The sequence below is a fragment of the Camelus bactrianus genome, chromosome 27, assembly GCF_048773025.1.
Source record: "Camelus bactrianus isolate YW-2024 breed Bactrian camel chromosome 27, ASM4877302v1, whole genome shotgun sequence".
Taxonomy (NCBI): Eukaryota; Metazoa; Chordata; class Mammalia; order Artiodactyla; family Camelidae; genus Camelus; species Camelus bactrianus.
Genome location: NC_133565.1, coordinates 29,911,348 through 29,928,471, shown reverse-complemented (window position 1 = coordinate 29,928,471; position 17,124 = coordinate 29,911,348).

The following is a 17,124-nucleotide window of genomic DNA, read 5'->3' as shown; positions in this document are numbered from 1 at the left end:
GTACCACCTAATTATCCCACGTTTGCAGAGATTTGAGAATTCATGGCACTTCCCTTCCTAAGCAAAATAATTTTGTACATGTGGACCATGCCTCTGTCTCCGTGCCTTGCCAATGCTTCGAGGTGGCAGGCAAGCCGAGTTACGGCGGAGTGGCCTTGGAAGCTCAAGAATGGACTCAGCCTGGACAGAGAAGAAACAATGAAAAAAAGGCAACCTGGGGCCCGGACACCTGCACCATCCCTGCTCTTGCCTTCAGATCTGGGCCAGGCTCCAGGTGCCTCCTGCTCTGCACTTACGACACATTTAAGCCTTGCTACCGCCCCAGCAGCCCCACGAGCTGCGAGGATCTCGGGGGCTCCAGCCCACCGTCTATGTTCTATAAGTATCTGAGGGTGGGGTGAGTCCTTTTAGAAATTCCAATCACCCATCGCTCCTTCTCGACAGCCCCTGTGGTTTTCCTGTAACAAGGGGGGCTTTGCCCAGGAATGGCATAGACTCACTGAATGTGGGAACCTCAGAAACCTCAGAGATGACCAACCTCGGCCTTTTCCATGGGGAGAATGAGCCCCAGAAAGTTCGGGTTTGTCACCCAGCTGGGAAGAGGGAGAGCCATGTCTCAAGGCCAGGCTGTGGGGCTCCAGGTTCGGTGCTTGCTCTCCATCTTCCAGGTGCAACATTTGCAGGTTGAACTCCTGGCAACTCAAGAGGGCCCTGCCCACCGTGCGACGGGGGCATATCCCCAGAGTAAGTTTCCCATTCACGCCCTCATTCCTTTATTCTCCAGATGTGTGTGAGTTCCCGCGCCGTGCCAGGCTCCGTGCTCCCAGTGATGCAGGAGACGGAGCTCATCCTCCCGCGAAGCTTACAGATCAGCCACGGAGACAGAGGGAGCTGATGTAAAACAATGACATAAATAAATACACGGTTGTTTGTTTGTGAAATGAAGGGAGAAAGGGGGAAGGAGGAAGAGAGAACGCGGAATGCTTAATTAAGAAATATTCTATCGCTAAAAAATGGTTTAACCATCATCTGAGCCTTCAGGGAGCCCTGATCTGGCTGGCAGTGGGTCTTGCCTTGATGGTGACGGCTGCTGACCGGTCAGGTGGCTGGGGCAATGTCTTAAAATAAGGCAACAAAGTTTTGCCCATCGAGAGACTCTTCCTTTCACTTGAACACTTAGAGGCCCTTGTGGGTTTTTAATTGGCCCAATGTCAATATCACTGTGTCTCAGCAAATAATAGGGAGGCCCTAGGAGAGGGAGGTGGGTCAGTGGAGCAGCCAGAACACACACATTGTTGATTAAGTTTGCCACCTTGTATGGGCATGGTTCATGGTGCCCCCAAACAATTACATCAAAGAGTAACATAGTGAAGGAAGCCAGAAAGAGAAAGAAAAATAGCATATGAGATTGCTCATATGTGGAATCTAAAAAAAAAAAGCATAAATACAGAACAGAAGTAGACTCATAGGCATAGAATACAGACTTGTGGTTGCCAAGGGGGTGGGGGGTGGGAAGAGACAGACTGGGATTTCAAAATTGTAGAATAGATAAACAAGATTATACTGTATAGCACAGGGAAATATATATTCAAGATCTTATGGTAGCTCACAGAGAAAGGAATGTGACAATGAATATATGTATGTTCATGTATAATTGAAAAATTGTGCTCCACACTGGAATTTGACACAACATTGTAAAATGACTATAAATCAGTAAAAAATGTTAAAAAAAAAAAGATCACTGATCACAGATCATCATAAAAAGTATAACAATAATGAAAAGCTTCGACTATTGTGAGAATTACCAAAACGTGATGCAGACACACGAAGTGAGCAAATGCTATTGGAAGAACGATGCTGATAAACTTGCTTCACAAAGCAGCAATTTGTTCAGGGAAAAAAAAAAAAAGCAATGTCGGCAAAGCCCAATAAAGTAAAGTATGGCTGTAGACGGAAAACGTGGGATTTGGAAACAGATTTTGGTTTAAATTCTAGCTTCACCAATTTCAGGCTGTTGGTCTAGAGCAAGTCATCTCACCTCTTCGGACCCAGTGTCCTTATTCACAAAATGGGAACAATAATACTGCATAGAGTTGGCGGTAGGGGTTAAACATTCCGTACGGATCTTGGCGCAGAGTAAGTGCTTGTATCAGTTTGCTAGGACTGCCGTAACACAGGGCCACAGACCGAGTGGCTCAAACAACAGAAATGTATCTTCTCACAACTCTGGAGGCTGGAAGTCCAAGATCAAGGTGCCAGCAGGTTGGTTTCTGGTGAGACCTCTCTTTCTGGCCACTGCCTCACTGTGCCCTCACGTGGTCTGTGTCTCTGTGTGCACACATCCATAATATCTTTTCCTCTTCTCATAAGGATATGAGTCCTGTTGGAGGAGAGTCCCACCTTTATGACTAATTTAACCTTCATCACCTCCTTAGAGATCCTGTCTCCAAGTACAGTCGCATTGGGGTTTTGAGCTTTTACATATGAACTTCAGGGGACATAACTCAGTCCGTAACAGTGCTCAATAAAAGTCCTGTCATTTCTTTCTTCACTTTTTCTCCTAATTGTAAAAGCAGTGAAAGAATAAAATGGAGAGATACTTTTACAATCCATTAAGCATTATGGTGTTAACCAAGAATGTGCTATGGGACCTTTAATGAAAAAGAATATGGAAACAAATGTATGTGTGTATATGCATGACTGGGACGTTATGCTGTACAGTATTGTTACTGACTATACTTCAATTTTTTTAAAATAAAAAAAATTTTAAAAGAATGTGCTACGGGTGCACAGTTATTTCTTTATGAATTCTACAGTATTTCCTTTTAGAACCATAGACCTACAAGTAGACCTTCACAAGAATCCACTCTGCAGTGAACACACTCAAAAACGGAGAGGAAAAGGGAAATTTAGATATGGAAAAATACTTAGGAAATCCTATATGCCCAGCTGCTCATTTTTTCAAAAAATCATTAATAACAACAGTAAGGATGTCAACAATACAATAATAATAGGACTGGAGAAAATAGATTTTTGAAAATTAATTTGTTTGAGTAAAGTTGTGGTTCACAAATATGCAACAAATAACTAAAACAGAAAAAAAAAAAAAGGTGAGAAAAAAATAAAGTAGCATCAAACCCTAGACTTTACCAATGAAGAAAGGGATGAGAGAGGAGGACAAAGGAAAAGAAGCAAAACCTGTAAAACTTGTTCATCTGCTATAAAGGGGACTTAAAGGTTGTGCTTGCTTAGAAAGTTTAGGAATGATGACTGTAGCTTTAAGAATGCTCATGGAATATCTCATTAATGGATCATCAGTGATTTTTTTAAAAAATTAGTAGTTACCTTTTAAAATTCTGTAAGACAGAAGATGAAATATAATATAATCATTTATGAAAACATAAACGTCAAAAACCAAAAGAGAAGACAGAGGACAAGTAGACATAAGTGGGAAGACAGATGATAAACACAGCATGGTGATTATGAAAATGAATCTAAGTGGCCAGTCAAGCTATTCAAAGATTGTACTTCTTAAAAAGTTACTGTTAAGTTGCCCATAAGATATGTTTCTAGCAGAAAGATTCTAAGAGTTAAAAATAAACTCATGGGCCAGAATATGCCTGTCAAATTCAAACCAAGAAACAGCCAGGTTAATTCTGGACAGCACGGTGTTTAAAAGTTTTACATAAGACTTGCAAGTGCATAAAGGAAAAACTATACAAGTGTATGAGAAATGACAGAAGAAGCATGCTTTGGTGGGAGAATGTAATTTACCGTTATCAGTCTATTACAGATCCAAGTAGACAGAGATTATATAAGGAATAGAAAAAATGGGGGGCACATTAACTGCAGAACATCTAGCAGACTTATACCAAATTTCATAATCCATAAATACGGATTACTTTTTTTTTTTGAAGTATATGTACTTGGTCTATAAGCAAAAAATGATCAGACAGGTCCTCTCACACTCTGCTGTACGTGTGTAAATTTGGATAATAACTTTCAGAGCAAATTGGCATTATATAGGATCATTGAAAACATTCACCATGACCCAGCAATTCAGCCCCAGGTATATACTTTAGAGAATCTTTGGCCCATGTTCTACAGGAGACACGCATTACCAGATTGTTTGAAACAGCAAAAAGAAATTGAAAAGCCCATGAATAACAATAGGGATGTGGATAAATAAAATGTGGATTTTTCTAAGATAGATTTCCATATTTTCAGCAATTTGAGCATGCATGCATGTACGTGCGCGCGCGCACACACACACACACAGAGGAATATAATGTTAATAAGTCACTTTGCTGAATGTTCTGTAGAGCGCATTACTTTGAATGGAAATTTTAGAAAACACAAATCAACACAATATATTTTTCATGGATTCATATGTTTGTTTGTAAAAACAGAGAAGATGGATTGAAAGATAGTAAATTCATAAAAATGATTTCCTCTGGAAGCCTGAGAGGAGAATGAGCCTGGGGATGCAAGATACATAGGACTTCTTTGTTTTTTTCCTTAAATTGTGGTAAAATACACATAACTTAAATTTTATCATCTTAACCATTTCTAAGTATGCAACTCAGTGCGTTAAGTACATTCACGTTGTTATGCAATGCTCACCATCATCCATGTGCAGAACTCTTTTCCTCTTACAAAATTGAAACTCTACCCATTAAATACTAACTTCTCATTCCCCTCCCTCCGGCCTCTGGTAACCACCCTTCTACTTTCTGCCTCTGTGAATTTGACTTATCTAAATTCTTCATCTAAGTGGAATCATACAGCACTTGTCCTTTTGTGACTGGCTTATTTCACTTAACATATTGTCTCCAAGATTCATCCATGTTGTAGCATGGGTCAGAATTTCCTTCCTTGATAAGGCTGAATAATGCTCCGCTGTATGGATATACACACTTTTATCCATTCTTCTGTTGATGGACACTTGAGTTGCTCCTACTCTTGGATATCGGGAATAATGATGCTATGAACATGGTGGGCAAGTATTTCTTTGAGTCCTTACTTTTAATTTTGGGGGCATATGCCCAGAAGTGGAATTAACAGGGACTTCTTTTTACTTTCAGAAGTTTCATATCTTTTAAGAAAAACCAAACAAGCCTTGAAGCAAATATGCCAAGATACTGACAACTTTTCAATTCCAGGCTGTGTCATACGTACATATACTTTGCACTATTTTTTTTTTTTTGCAGTTTTCTCCACTTTGTAGACCTCTCAAAGTTAACAGAAATAATAAAGAAGGAAACATTTTTAAATGAAATAACATCACCAAAAGGAGTCTAAACCAAACCACCCACTATTGTGCAAATTCTGTAAATCTCAAATTAAAACACAAACTAATCAAATCAGTAATAAACAGAATATTCTGTGGACCAAATGAGGTTTATCTTATGAATGTGAGGATGCAGCTTCAACAGTGAGAAACGTCCTTCAAGTCATTAATAAAACAAGGAAGAGAAATCTCATGGTCATTTTAATAGATGCCAAAATGTTATTTGATCAAGTTCAATGTACAGTGCTAGCAAAATATGCTTTATAATATGGACTGAAGCAAGTCCTTTAGAAGTGGTTTAGAGCCAGGCAGAGCAGATGCCTGGATTCATACTCTCTTTCTGCTGTTCATTTGGGCAGTTACCAACCTCTCTGTGCCCTGTGACCTCATCTGGAAAATGGAGATAATAAAGGTTTTGTGTAAGGACTATATGAAGTGACACATATATAAAATCCATAGGACAGTGTCTGGCACATAGCACCACATAATAAGCACCAATTAAGTGTTGGTGTTGTTATAATAAAAATAATACCTTAAAACGTAATATCCTCAATGTTATACACAAAGTAAAACTGTACACACAGTCACTCTCACCTCAGAAACAAAGAATGTGTTCTATCACCATTTTTAGTTCATATAATCTTGAAAAGATACCAAAGAAAAGACAGGACTAGTGATACAGAATAATAAGGAAGAGACAAAGTGCCACTACATGTGGTGTTATGACTGCATATCTGCAGAAGCTTTTAGCTGAAAACATCCAGAGTTAATTTTTTAAAGTGTACTAAACTGTCCAGACACAAGACACGTAAAACAGAACAGCAGCTTCCTTGTGCATCAGCAATAGCAACAATTTAGATTAAAAAAGAAATTTCATCTAAGTTATAGCAAAATCTACATACTATTACAATAAACTTAGCAATGCTTTATAGGAATGACCTTAATAAAGGAAACATCATATTTTGACTATGTTTTAAAAAAATTTGAATAAAAGGAAAGACACATTATGTTCCTGCATGGTAATATCCAGGTTGTAATGCAAACATACTGGTTTACCAAAGTAAATATATTTTGAATACCATTTCAAAAAAAATCTCTCTGGATTGTTTTCTGGGTACTGAAAAAAACCCATAATACTCAAAAGCCAAATTTCATATAAAACAAATAAAAGAGCTACAAAAAAACATGGAGAAGGTGGTTTTCATTAATGTTTGCAAAATCGAAGTAACGTTTGCAAAAATCGAAGTAATTTAGAAAAAGAAGGAAGGCCTATAACTCATGCACATGGAGCACCAAAGTAAATTTCAGCTAGTGAGAGATTTTCTTCAAAATTATCACCACAAAAATTAAAATAAAATAGAAACAAATGTTTAACAAACGATAGAGTAGAACAAAGGAACAGGTAGATAGTGCACAACATAAAAAATAGAAATTTCTATATGTTTTCTGAAAACAACAAAAATCACGGCAAAACTAGGGAGAATGTTCTGGAAGTATCCTCATCAGCTATGCTGCAGTGAAGTTACATTTGGTTTTTACTCTTTCTCTCCACCCCCATCCCTGTGCTGCATTAGGAAATGGAATAAACATATATCTGTATCTCTTGCACTGAACATGCTGGGCACATAGTAGGCCCACAATAAATGTGGAACTGCTGAACCGAACTATGAATTCTATTAGGGGAGCAAGGAAAATGGCTGTTAACAAAAGAGGAAATCCGACTAGAAAATTGACATATGGAAAAAGATTTAGGCTCCCCAGTGATCAAAAAATTGCAAATTAAAACAGCCAGGCATTACCATCTTTCACCTACTTCAATTAGCAAAAAGTCAAACAAGATCACAGCCTGGTGGCCTCAAGCAACAGGGCGGCCAGGTTGTGACCACTCCTGCCCCCTCATTGGAGCGGGAAGTTGCTGAAGATTCACCATGATGGTTTCAGCACTGCTGTTTCTTTGATTTGCTTACAAAAATACAGTAGAAGCCAAGCGTAAGCACCTTGGCTGCCAGAGACCCCGAATGCCCCATCTTCCTCTACTAGCACTTACTGAAAAACCTCAAAAGGCAGTTTTAATTTCCTCTCCCTGTTCATCTGAGATCTGGTTTCCCAGGCAGCTGAGGCACTGGGTGAATGCAGGGAAACCCATCCATCAATTTTGTGGCTGCCACAGCATGGCGATTTTGAATCTCGCAATAAAACAAGATTAATGGGCTTGACTTCAGTCGGTTTGACATTTCAGCAATGAGGGTTGTGTTTGCCAGGTTTCGACACCCCTTTCCTTCTTGTCTCCCAGCCATTTTATAATCACCAGCCCGGTCCCCTCTGCTCCCTTGGATTCCTGAAAAGACTATGTATTGTGAGCTCTGGAAAGGCAAATCGCTCTGATTTCTGCTCATCTTCAAAGATGAATGGGGATTTCAGTGAGAAATGGACTCTTACAGCCATGATGTGATGGGGTGGGACCAAGCATTAATCATTTAATTGTTTTAGTGATCATTTCATCCAACAAAATGCACGTGCCATGTATTCAGCACCTGGGAGGGGAGGAGGGCGTGTACGAAGAATTATAATGGGTCTTCTCTAAAGGAGACTGAGGGCTGTTGGCGTGGTCAGAGCTCAGGGATGTGATTCTAAATAAAAGGATGAGGAAAGAGCCAATGAGTCAGAGGTCTCCCTCTCAGACTTCAGGATTCTACGCCACCAGCCAGTGACAAGTCTCCTGGCTGCCGAGAGGGTGTCCATCATCTTGCCTAAGAGGGGGCTTGACAGCCAGTCACCTGCCTCTATAGCCCAGCTCCCCTGCTCCCTGACTGTGAGACTCAGACAAGTTACTTGACCTCCAAGTCCATGCCATCATCTGTGAAATGGGGATATTAACAGCATCCTCTTGAACAGATTTGTCATAAAGATTAAACGTACTGTCAGGTAGTAAGTACTAGGAAGGTGAGCTGTTAAAGCTATTATTCATGCTCTCCTCTCCTTCTTCCCTCTCCACACTTGTCCAGGCCCCCGTGGCCTCATATACAAATTAATCTGAATTAATTCAGTGAGTATAAGAAACATTTTCAGAGTACCTGCTATGTTCCGGACACTGTGCTACTGAATAACTCTTACAGGAGATGAACACAGAAAAATAAGAATTATCAGGCAGTGTAAAGAATAATTTACTATAAGCTTCAAATAAGAAAATGATAGCTATAAAGCAGCGTAGCGACTAGAACGGCATCAACATCAGTCGGGGAGGAAGAGGGACAGAGAAAGGGGAAAGAGAAGGGGAAGCAGAGCAGGGAGGGTTCTGGAGGGAGAGGTGCCCGTGAGTGGATGCTGGACTGCGTCTGAGTTGCATTTACAGGCAAGGCATAAGAAGACATAAGAAAGCATAAAGGCACTTCCAAGCCCATCTCCTCTTGCCCTCCACTTCCAAGCATCTCCCCATGCTGTTTGCCTCCCTGTAGAATGCACCCCCCCATCTTCTTTCCATGTCCAGCTCAAGTCCCATGTAGCCCAAGAAGCCCATCCCAGCTTCTCTGACTCATTTGCTCTTTCCTCATACTTTTATTTAGAACCACATCCATTAGCTCTGACCATGGAAACTGGTACAGCCACTATGGAGGACAGTATAGAGTTTCCCTAAAAAACTAAAACTAAACTTACCGTATGGTCCAACAATCCCACTCCTGGGCATATGGCTGTAGAAAAATATAATTTGAAAAGATACCTGCACCCCAATGTTCACAGCAGCACTATTTGCAATAGCCAAGACATGGAAACAACCTAAATGTCCACTGACAGATGACTGGATAAAGGAAATGTGGTATACATACAAGGGAATACTACTCAGCCATAAAAAAGAATAAAATAATGCCATTTGCAGCAACATGGATGGACCTAGAGACTGTCATTCTAAGTGAAGTAAGCCAGAAAAGGAAAGAAAAATACCATATGATATTGCTTGTATGTGGAATCTAAAAAAAAAATAAAAAGAAAAAAAAAAAACATGAACTTACCTGCACAACAGAAACAGACTCACAGACAGAGAACAAACTTACTTACAGTTACTGGGGGTAAAGAGGGTGGGAGGGGATAAATTGGGAATTCAAAAATTTGCACCTCCTGAGAAGTGACGGAAATGTTAGCTATCTTGATTGTGGCGGTAGTTTCATGGGTGTCTACATCTATCCAAATTCACCAAATTGTGCATCTGAAACTTGTGTAGTTTACTGTACAGGAATCATACCACAATAAAGGTGTTAAAAATGCTGATAATAACAATAAGACTGCACTAAGCATTTGACATGCATGGTCTTATTCAGTTCTTCCAGCAACCCAACGAGGCAGACACTTTTATTACTATTCCCATTAAAACATTAAGACTGAGGGTTTGTTACATTAACAAGAACAAAAAAGACAACAAAAACTCCCAGGAGCTGGGAATCATGGTAAATTTTATTTTTTTTATTTTATTTTTTTTTTAACATTTTTTATTGATTTAAAATCATTTTACAATGTGTCAAACTCCAGTGTTCAGCACAATTCTTCAGTCATTCATGGACATATACACACTCATTGTCACATTTTTTTCTCTGTGAGTTATCATGACATTTTGTGTATATTTCCCTGTGCTATACAGTGTAATCTTGTTTATCTATTCTACAATTTTGAAATCCCAGGCTATCCCTTCCCACCCTTCACCCCCCGGTAACCACAAGTCTGTATTCTCTGTCTGTGAGTCTATTTCTGTCCTGTATTTATGCTTTGTTTTTGTTTGTTTGTTTTTGTTTTTGTTTTTTAGATTCCACATATGAGCAATCTCATGTGGTATTTTTCTTTCTCTTTCTGGCTTACTTCACTTAGAATGACATTCTCCAGGAGCATCCATGTTGCTGCAAATGGCATTATGTTGTCAGTTTTTATGGCTGAGTAGTATTCCATTGTATAAATATACCACATCTTCTTTATCCAGTCACCTGTTGATGGACATTTAGGCTGTTTCCATGTTTTGGCTATTGTAAATAGTGCTGCTATTCATGGTAATTTTTAAAAGAGTTGCTAAGATGCAAAGTTAAGTTTGGGCAAAGATACGTCAGAAAAATGTGGGGAAAGACAAAGATTGTAATATCAACGTCAGAAAAAGTAGAGTCTAAGGGCAAAATGACAGTAATAGAGGGAATAGCTATTTTTTGTTGTGAGGCCCAATTCACACAGGCGTGAACGTTTGTTAAATTGCATTGTGAACAAATAACTTTGCATCTAGGTATATTCGAGGAAAAAGGAGGAAACAGAAGAATAGCAGTGAGAGATCAAAACACGTCTCTGGGTCCTTCACAGACGAAGATGGCGCATAATAAACAAGAATACAAAAGGCCTACGTAATAAAATTGTTGGGTAGATTTCGCAAATTTACATCACAACTTGGGCCCTAAACCTTACACCTTTTTTCGGTGCCATAGACATGGTCTGGAATACAAAGAAAATTTTATTAGGAAACTTGTCAATGTAGAAACTATATGGACTCATTTTTCAAGCCTAGTAAAATATTCATATTAAAAGCCAAACACTCAAAAAATTTTAAAAAGCAGTGCCATAAATACTCTAGGGTAAAAGAAAAAAATCTAAACAGCAATAACAAAAGGCTAAGAAAAATGAAATGAGAATATTACATATCAATACCTCAGCAGTAATAAAAACAAAGCTATTGCATTCAATTTACTTATTACCAAAGAAAAATAAATGAAGGTAAATTAAGTGTTTGCCTCTCTGTGTTAAAAACAGACAGGAAAAAATAAGGAAAAGAGGAAAGAAGAATATGAGCAAAAATTAATCATTAATTTTTTAAAAGTAAAGTTTATAGATTTATCCAGAGGCTGCTTTTTTCATTAAACCCATAATCTAGGCAAAACTAGTCTAATCAGAAAAAATGAGTGACCATTCAAAGTTAGAACTGAGGATGGATATTTAGTTATAGACAAGAAGGAAATTAAAGAATAACACTTTAAGGTCTATCCTAGTAGACTTGAAAATCTGGATTAAAAATACTTTTAAATTGTACCCCCAGATACACCCACCCCCCTGCTCTGCGTCCCCATGGATACTCTCTCTCCCGCAGTCCCCACTACGGCCTGTCCATAGAATCCTAGGCTTCCTAGGCCGTGACCGTGAAGCCACTGCTCAATAAAAACATTAGTTACCAAAACTGACTCCAAAAAACAAGTAGAAACAACAATCACTATGATAAATATTGAGGATATAAATAGCCAAAAAGTCTCCTTTCCCCACTGGACCATGAGCCAGTGAGGGTAAGGACCACATCTTATTCCTATTCATATTCATACTGTATATTATTCATATTCACATTCATACTGTAGTCAAAGCAGTAGGGTACCGGTATAAAAACAGACATGTAGATCAACGGAACAGGATAGAGAGCCCGGAAATAAACCCACACATATTTAATCAACTAATATTTGACAAGGGTGTCAAGAAATCGCAATGGGAGAAGGACAATCTCTTCAGTAAAAGTGCTGGGAAAACTGCATAGCCACACACGGAAGAATGAAACTGGACCCCTATCTTACACCATTCACAAAAATTAACTCGGAATAGATTAAAGACTTAAATGTAAGACCTGAACCCATAAAACTTCTAGACAAAAACATAGGGAAAAAACTCTTTGACATTGGTCTTCGCAATGATTTTTTTGAATATGACACCAAAAAGCACAGGGAATAAAAGCAAAATAAACAGTGGGACTACATCAAACTAAAAAGCTTCCTCACAAAGGAAACCATCAACAAAATGAAAAGGCAACCTATGGAATGGGAGAAAATACTTCCAAATCATTTATCTGATAAGGAACTAATATCCAAAATATATACGAAACTCAACAGCAAAAAAACCCCATACGAAAACCAAATAATCACATTTTTTAAATGGGCAAATAACTTGAATAGACATATTTCCAAAAAAGACATAAGAAATGGCCAACAGGTACATGAAAAAGTGCTCAACACCACTAATCATCAGGGAGATAGAAATCAAAACTGCAGTGAGACACCACGTCACACCTGTTAGAATGACTGTTATCAAAAAGGCAAGACATACGTTTTGGTGAGGACGTGAAGAAAAGGAAACTCTTGTGCACTCTTGGTGAGAATGTAAATTGGTGCAGCTGCTACGGAAAACAGTATGGGGGTTCCTCAAAAAATTAAAAATAGAGCTACCATATGATTCAGCAATTCCACTCCTGGGTATTCACCCAAAGGAAATGAAAACAGTAACTCAAAAAGATATTTGCACCCCTATGTTCATTGCAGCATTATTTACAATAGTCAAGACATAGAAACAACCTAAGTGTCCCTCTATTGATGAATAGATACAGAAAAAAAAAAGTGTGTGTGTTTGTGTGTATAAAATGAAATACTATTCAGTCCTGAGAAAGAAGGAAATCCTGCCATTTGTGGGAACATGGATAACCTTAAGGGCAGTGTTCTAAGTGAAACAAGTCAGACAGAGAGAGAAAAGTACCGTATGATCTCACTTATACATGGAATCTGAAAACCTAAACAAAACAAAATAAAAAACTCATAGATACAGAGAACAGATTGGTGGCTGCCAGAGGTGAGGGATGGGTGAAATGCGTGAAGGCAGTCAAAAGGTACAAATTTCCAGTTATAAAATAAGTAAGTCCCGGGGATGTAATGTACAGCATGGTGACTGCAGTTAATAAGACTGTACTGCATGTTTGAAAGATGCTAAAAGAATAGATCTTAAAAGTTCTCATCACAAGAAAAATAATTTGTAACCAAGAGTGGTGATGGGTACTAACTAGACTTATTGTGGTGATCATTTTGCAAAATATACATATATCAAACCATTATGTTGTGCACTTTAAACTAACATACGTCAATTATATATTCGTTTTTAAAAATTTACTTAAAAATTGATATGGAATGACCTGCCAGATATTAAGTGAAAAGGCTAGGTGTAAACCTATTTACCATATGTGTTATATATGTGTGTGTGTGTGTGTGTATATATGTTATAATATATCCATACTATAAATATATACACACATACATACATGTATGTGTATGTACATATAACCTGGATGCAGTGGGTGATGGGGGCAGAGGAAGGAGGGAGCCTTTCTTTTCATTACGAACCTTTTGGAATGTTTTGAATTCTGTACACGTGTGTATATTGCCCATTTAAAAGCAAACAGAGAACATTTCTGAAAAATATGTCAGAAAATATTCTCAGTAAAACAACAACAAAAAACTACTACAAAGAAAAAAACAAGCACTCTAAATAGGAACCAAACTGGGCAAAAGACAAGACCAAACAATTCACAAATGAAGAATGATCAGTCACCAGTTATTCAGTCTCACAAAGAAACAGCCCCCAAGCCCCACCGTCTCTCAACCCAAAGTGCAGTTTGGACCAGTGATCTGCTCAGATTCTCCAGCACGGATCCCTAGAGGGAGAGAGTAAGAAGGAAGGGCGGGGGTCAGCAAGGTAGGAGAGGGAGGGAAAGGAGGAGGGATGGAGGGCCATGCCTGGTCTCGTCCTTGGGTGGAGCAGAATGAGGGGCAACAGGCAGGAGACCAGGACAGTTTTCTTCCCTGAGCAGGAATCAGGATCCCAGGCTACACATTCACTTTTCAAGTATACGGCTTACCGTCCCTTGTAGTATTTATAATCACAGCCCTGTGCTATCCCGTGCATGTGGATTTCCTCCCCTCTCCCCGTTTTAAAGTAAAAACCTTAATGAGTCAAAGGACAGAGCCTCAGGAAGAGATTCTGAATGAGTTCAGCTGCCTCCTGCAAAAGTTAACTTTTTCTAGAATCATCATAATAACAATTAGAAACAATCCAAATGTTCAGCAAATACGAGTTGTTGGTTGCTGCCCTAGTTTTAATATCTCACCTTGTTTAATTCCCCCTATAGCCCTGAAAGTTAGGATTTATTTCCACTTTATAGATGAAGACATGGAGGCTCCGAGTATTTAAATAACTTTTCAAACATCCCACGTGCCACAGGTGGGGTGGCTAGGATTTAACACCAGGCTGCACTGTCCTCTGAGATGGTGACCAGATGGAGACAACTTTCTCTCCACCTCACGGGGCTGTACAAACAGTGTGGAAGGGATGGCCCTCTTTACAGTCAGGGACGGGCAGGTCCCACCCCACCCCGCCCCTACCCCGCCTGGCATGGATCAGGGCCAGAGTGAGGAGACAGCCAGAATGGGTCACTTGCTGACATTAGCACGGAGAGAAATGATTAACAAATCAATGAGATTAGTTTCCATGGAAACCATCCACCTAAAGAGATATCAGTGTGTTCCTGGATGGATGAAGGAGCTTCTGAAATCTTAATAACCAGCCCGAAGGAAGACAAGCTGTCAGGCTGAAAATTTTAAGATCCTTTTGCTCAACCTTTGTTTAAACATCACTGGGCCAAGCAATGGAGTGGACAAGGAGCTATGTTGCAGCCAACAAAGCTTTTGTTGGCTAATAAAAACTTTAAGAAAGGGGATGATGGATGAGTCACTGGTACTTGTCCATATCTATCCAGGAGTGAGACCCACCTGAAGAGCAACACCTCCAGACACTAAATGTTACTCTTGTCGTGCTTTCACTGTTTAAAAGCCTCCATGGTCCCTGAGTCCACATAGCCCATTACCATCTGACCCCATCTGTTTGATTCTTGTCCTTGCTCCTTTCCCTCCTCTAGCTCACTGTCCCTTGTTGCTCACTGAAGGCGGTGTCCAGCCTCCAGCCTCTGGGCTGGGACCCACACACCTCCTCTCCACTCAGGGGAGGCTCACCCTTCCTTCCACCTTGGCTCTGACTCCCTCCAGAGGGAAAGCCTTCCCTGACTTCCTGGAGAACAGTCTCTCCTCTGTTCCATGCCTGTAGTTATTTGTTCTTCAAGAAAACGAAGACAAGGGATAGAAATAACAGTGGCTGACTCTTATTGGGTGCTTGTGAGCCATGCACTGTGTTCATCCCTAACTGGGTGCGTTGCTTTGGTGAATCCTCACCATAGCCTTCTATGCTGTGACTATGTGCTTTAAAGGCGAAGAAGCCGTGATTAACATGTGTGTTCTGTATTGTCTGTTTACTTCTGTCACCCCCATTAGATTGTACGTGAGCTCTCAGAAATAGGAACGCTTATGTGTAGACTCTCAGTGGCTGGCAAAGACCAGACACATGAAAAAAAGCTCATTAAATCCTGAATGGAGGGAAAGAGGGAGGGACAGGATAAAAGGGAGGGTGGGTAGAAGGAATGATAAAGGAGAAGGAAACCATTCTGGACTCTTCATACAGCCTTGACCTACAATTCCGCAAAAAGGCCCTGTTCTCTTTGCTCTAAGTTCACACCCACTAGACACACGTTGCCCTGCTACTGGTCCAGGCCCGCCAATAACAAATTAGGAAAGCATACCCGGCCTATACTTGGCCTCCCACGGGTTGAATGTGACTTGTTTTCCCAGGATCTGGCTCTTCTGCGTAACCAAATAAAGCCAAGGCTGAGAGCATCCAAAGCTGGCTCCGGACCTCGTGCACCTCCAGGAAGGTGTAAATCTGCCTTGCTCTGCTCTGCCATCCCCCAGGCTACACCTAAACACTTTCTCCACTTCCCCCAGTACCTTCTTTCAAACCACCTTCACTACAACAAACAAGCGATGCCCCAAGGCTCGACTTCCCCATTATTTCAGTTTCCCTCCCTAGACAGCTTTTCGGGCCCAAGCTTGAGCTCATGCTCAGATCTATATATGTCACGTTGACAGAAGCATCCAAGCTGGCTGGCCCACCAAGCTGAGTCTTTCTTGCTTTAAAGCAACAAAGAAGCTGGCTTCTGATTAACAAGGAAATGACTCGACGGGAGAAATTTTCCAGACTCCCATCCAACAATTCATGTATGAGCAGAAGAGGGTACTGTTTAGAAGGCAACACCGCAGTATTGACTTCCTGAGATGAAATATTGGAGCAAGATGCAGGACTTGAAGAAATCAATCTCACTGAGCTTGGCTGCACAGAATTGGCTTTAGAGTGTGATGCAGCCTAGAAAGCTCAGTTACTTCTTCAATGCATGTGAGTCTGCGCCTCGTTTTCCATTCAATCCGTCATTTGACAAATGCAGGCTTCAACGTGGCCAGTCCCGGAGGGTGTCTGGCTCAGAAAAGGCCTGTCTGGAATGGCCATTTTGGAATCCAAGGGAATTGAAAGTACACCAAGGCCACAGAAAAGGCCCCGGGCAGCCTGGCGCTGGGTTATGGGCACAGGGTCAGGCCCAATCATTGTCCCACATCAGGGGAGCCAGTTCCAGGGTCCATGACCAGACCACGAGCACAGGGAAGTAAGTTCTGTTCCAGTTCCTGCCGTTAGCTGATGTGATTGATTTTCTCCGAGGAAATGAAAGGGAGCAAAGAATCAGCACATACTAAGCACTTACTGTGTGCCCGCCACTGGGCACCGTACTCTCTGTATACCACCTCGTTTAATTCTTGCTGCAGCCCTTTTTGGTAAGGACACCCCACTTCATGGATAAGGAAACTGAGGCTCAGAGCAGGGCAAAGCTTTGCTCAAATCCACACAGCTAGGAAGAGGTGTTGCTGGAACCTGGAATCAGTTTCCTTTGGCTCTAAAGCCTATGTGCTGTGTCCCTGGATAATTTTGGCCAGAAGGACAAGGAATAGTCTTGCCAGAGGGTCTCTCAGATCACTAGATGTCTTCCAACCCAGGGGAGACCCTGCTAGAGATCGTAACTTCCTGGTGAAAAGGGATTAGAGGTCTGTAATTCATGCTGCCTGTACCAAATAGTCTCATAC